The sequence below is a fragment of the Penaeus japonicus genome, unplaced genomic scaffold, assembly GCF_977035675.1.
Source record: "Penaeus japonicus unplaced genomic scaffold, GWHDUDI00000001_assembly GWHDUDI00000028, whole genome shotgun sequence".
NCBI lineage: Eukaryota > Metazoa > Arthropoda > Malacostraca > Decapoda > Penaeidae > Penaeus > Penaeus japonicus.
The window spans coordinates 21,881,874-21,886,873 of NW_028234430.1; positions in this window are offsets into that span (position 1 = coordinate 21,881,874).

Below are 5,000 nucleotides of genomic sequence, written 5' to 3' on the forward strand. Positions count from 1 at the left end.
GAAGAACCACTTGTATGTAAGACAGCAGTGGTTCTGTGCCGTGACATGTGCTTATCTGTGATTTAGATAACGAGCACAAGGGAACAGTTCATTTCAGAAGAGGCCGTAGCTGCTAACCTTGTCTCACGCTCCCTCTTCCCTCCCCTCGCACCCTTATTAACACTTCCGCCCTTGCACCCTTCAGGCATGGCTGGGACTTCATCTTCATCGTCTGGCTGGCACATCAGAAGCTGCTCTGACTTAGCCTGCCACACAGCTTGCTTCCCCTCCCTCCTTGCCAGTTAATGCACGAAGATGTTTTCGTTTAATAATAAGAGAAACTGTGTGACAAATCCATTTTTTTTCCATACTTCTCATAACCATCATAAACATATAACCCTATAACATAGATTACAAATTAGTGGGGTTGCGTCAACAGTATATGTACAGTTTTTTTTATCTGTCTCTGCGGGAATTTTCGGCGCATGAAAGGACTGGTCTGCCGTCCAAAAGTCGTGTCAATGAACTGAACGGAATTTTTAGTGGACAACCAACGCTGCGGATGGCACCAAGCGGCACTTCTTCGGCGTGTGGGTATTGCTGCATATCTTGCCCGGACCTCATAAGATCCCTGAGGGAGTCATGACTTTATTCTGTCTACACATTTTTGCACTTAAAGTGTCTTCTTAAAGTTTTCTTGCGCAGTGGAGGATTGGATACATTTGTCAGTTTTTCTACATGTTTGCATACATGTGTAAGTAGTAAGTCGATCTACCTCTAGGTTATTCTATATTTATGTTATTATTATTCTACCTGTTAACCTATATCCATACATTCACATACAAATACAACCCAAGAGTGTGCTCGTGTCTTTGTACACACACACACACACACATACACACACGCACACACACACACACACACACGCACACACACACATAAAGACACACGCACACACACACATATATACACGTGTATGTATTTATGTAACTTTGTGCGCGAGTGTATTACAAATACTATGTTCATTTATTCCCGCGAGTATTTTTAGTCGTTTTTTGCATGCGTAGGTATGCAGATACGATTTTGAAGGCATCCCTGTTTAGCCTTGATTAGAGTGAGTATGCAGACAAGAGCAGAAGTCTGAAAGCATTTCGCGAACCGAGGCTCTGTGTTTGTTTGGTCCATATTTTACTTCGTGGAGGAAACGAAAACTTGTAAGGTGAAATTGGTATGAATGAGAATAAATTCATTCACAATGCAAGATATGAATATTTATATGTACCACATACACACACTCACACGCACACGCACACACACACACACACACACACACACACACACACACACACACACACACACACACACACACACACACACACACACAAACAAACACACACAAACAAACCTAAAACAAACGCACTCACATGCACAAACAAACACATAAACAAAAAGGAACACACACACCCACACATAAACATGCGCACACGAGAAAAAAACGAAAAGAAACAAAAGAGAGCTCGCATGCGCAAACGAGGCAGTTGAAAAGTGTTCTGTAACGGCTCGGCCGCGCCTGCCGACCATTGCCTGCCAGGATCATTACCTCGAGATGAATGGCAGAATGACTTGGTAACATGGCGGCTTATAGGCAGCTCAAAAAATGTATATTGCTTTAAGTTGGGAGGATTATGGCGGCAGTAATTGTGCTCGGCTTTCGTGATCGTATTCTGATAAGGGCGAACTGATCATGGTGATTATAGGAGGTAATTATAGGATATATTAGGGAGAAGAGTGAGAGCAAATGTTTGTGATTGCTTGTGGTGATTGCGGTGGTAATGATGACACGCGCAATAGTAATGATAGTGTTAGTTACAATGCCAAGTAATTTGGGCTGTGTGATGACTAAACATGATGCAGATGAACAGAGTGAATAGTGAAAAATGCAGATAGATATATAAATTAGACCGAATAACTTCACAACCCAACGCAATGGACGCGTTTTGATAAAATCTTCATGAAAATTACATGTAATTCTTATGAAGATTTAATCGTAACCTGCCAATTGCACTTCTTGCGTCATGAAGTTATGCACTCATTTTATATCTTTATTTTCCTGATACATGCGATGTAGATAATCAAAACAAAATAGTGACTGATGTAAATACAACACATCTCGACTGTGATTGACAGAGATGAAACTATCCTAGAAATGAACTAATAAAGAAAAAAATAACACAATAACAGTGATCACTAAAAGACGAAAACTATATTAATAATTTTATTAACGAATATGAAGATATATTCAAAGATACAGACGGACAATTTGAAGATATTCAGAAAGTTGCTATGGCTGAAGTTTCATTGTCTTTAGCATCTATTATCAGCAGTTTAAATGTTAATAACAACACTCTAATGAGCTCTGCGTAAGTTATTCGTATTAGTGTTTACAAGGTCTTTGTCACGTGTGTAGTTGCTAACGACTTCCCACAGACGGGATGGCAAAAACAATAGGGTACCACATGGCAGCAGATTACCAAGGACTTCAATCAACAAGAAGCCAATTACGAGTTAATTAACATCGCTTTCAAAACGTCAGAGTATTCCGTGCCGCGTGTTTATAAACTCAGATTCAAGAAAACCGAGTTGGACATCTTGTTACAGTGAGGGCGAGTGCAGGCGGCAACATCTAACGGCAATAAACTGACAAACCGCATGTTAGAATTATGTATGATTAGAAGGTCGCAGTCTCTTGACACGCGCGGAGGCCTGGCGAGAGGGAGGTGGGAAGGAGGAGATATAAGGATGGGAAAGGAGGAGGAGGAGGGAGGGGGGGTAGGTTTGGGAAATGTAAAGGTGGAGAAATATGTATGTATATTATATAAATATATATATATATATATATATATATACATATACATATATATATAAATATATGTATATATGTATTGTTTGTGTGTGTGTGTGTGGGGGGGGGTTATGTGTTGTTTGTGTTTGCTTATGAATGCATGCATAAAAAGACAATTAAAAAGATGAAGAAATAGCCAGATAAATCATAGGTCATACCCTAAAACCTTTACTCACACCCAACCCACAATAGACCAAAAGATAGGTTAAAAAAATGCTAGCATTAACGGTAGGAAGGGGGGTGGGGGTCAGGAGTAGGAGGGTGTGGTTAGCTGAAGAAGCGACCGCCCTCAGTCTTAAAAGGTCATCACGGAGATGTCTGGATGATGCCTCTTTGCCCCCCGCCTCTCTCCTCGCCCTCTTCCCCCGCCCCTCTCCTCGCCCTCTTCCCCCGCCCCTCTCCTCACTCTCTTCCCCCGCCCCTCTCCTCTCACTTTCTCGCCGCCCCTCTCCTCACTCCCCCCCCTTTCCTCCTCCACTCTCCCCCCTTTTCCCCCCTTACCCCCCTCCCCATGCTCCATATTTCTTCCCTTGACTCCTGGTTTGGGCTCCTTCAACTCTTATCTCTTGATTTTTCTTTTTCTTTCAATGTCTTAACTTACTCTCTCTTTATTTATTTTGCATGTGCACACACACACACGCACATACACACACACACACACACACACACACACACACACACGCTCACCTACATGCATATATAGTGTGTGAATAGCGATAGATAGATAAATTGTAGATAGACACGCAAACACATACATACCTTTTAACAAACACATAAACAAAGAGGGAAAGAAAGAGATAGAACGGAGGAGAGAGAGAGAGAGAGAGATAAAGATAAAGATAGAGATAGAGAAAGAGAGAGAGAGAAAGAAAGAAAGAAAGAAAGAAAGGAAGAAAGAGCGAGAGCGAGAATGAAAGAAAGAAAGAAAGGAAGAAAGAGCGAGAGAGAGAGAGAAACGGAGAGAAAGAAACTACAAAACGAAAGCCCACACAGACGGGGCGTCGGGTCAAAGATCACAAGACTTGAGCAGGTCAGGCAATGATCTCATTCTTTGGATAGGGATTCCTTGGCGCTGCAAAAAAAGGAAAAAAAAGGAGATTGGTGGGTAAGGATGGGAGGGAGGGGAGGGGGTGGAGAGGGGGAGGGTGTTTAGGTTGATTATAGATTTAGAAAGGAAAAAAAAAGGTTATAGGATTATTCTTATCAGTATTGTTATCCTTACTCTTATCATTGCAACAATAACGACTATTGTTACTACTATTATTATCATTATTATTATTATCATCATCATCATCATCATTATTATTATTATCATAATCATAATCATTATGATTACTATCATATTATTATCATAATCATCTTATCATCATTTATATTTTATTATCATTACATTTAGCTAAAGCAGTGTTAGTATTGTTGTTCTTATTTTGTTTAATCCTTATCATCATTTTCCTTTTAATCATTATCACCTTATCATTATCATTACTATCATCATTATCATCTCTCTTCCTGTCGTTCTTCTTTGCACCACTGATACTATAACCAGTGTTGCCAATGTTATATCACGGTAAAGCAGTTGAAAAACATCGTTGCGCAAATATCTGGAATTCACTTCAACGAAGGATTAGCTTTAAAGTTAGGATTCAAATACCAGGAGACAACCACGTGTATATTCAGACAAAGCCAAGATTCTCGGTTCTTTTACACAGGGCTGAGTGGGAGAAGTTCATGTCTTTCTAAAAGAGAAGAAGGTTAAAGAACATTTTTTTGTGATTTTATTATAAAAAGAAATCATGAAGAAAGAAAATAATATCACAAGTAAAATAATAACAGCAACGAAAGTCTGATGATGGTGATGGTGGTGGTGATTGTGATGATGGTGATGGTGGTGAAGATGATGATGATAATGATAATAGAAATAACAATTATAATGTTAATGATAATGATAGTAATGATAATGATCATAATAGAAATGATTAAGATAGTAGTAGTAAGGATAGTGAGAACACAAACAACAAACAAATCCTTCACCAAGAATAATAGCAACTGCAACACGGGCGCAATAAAATCTATCAGTTTCAACATCACTGCTTTCTACTTCAATAGGACGAAGGTCACC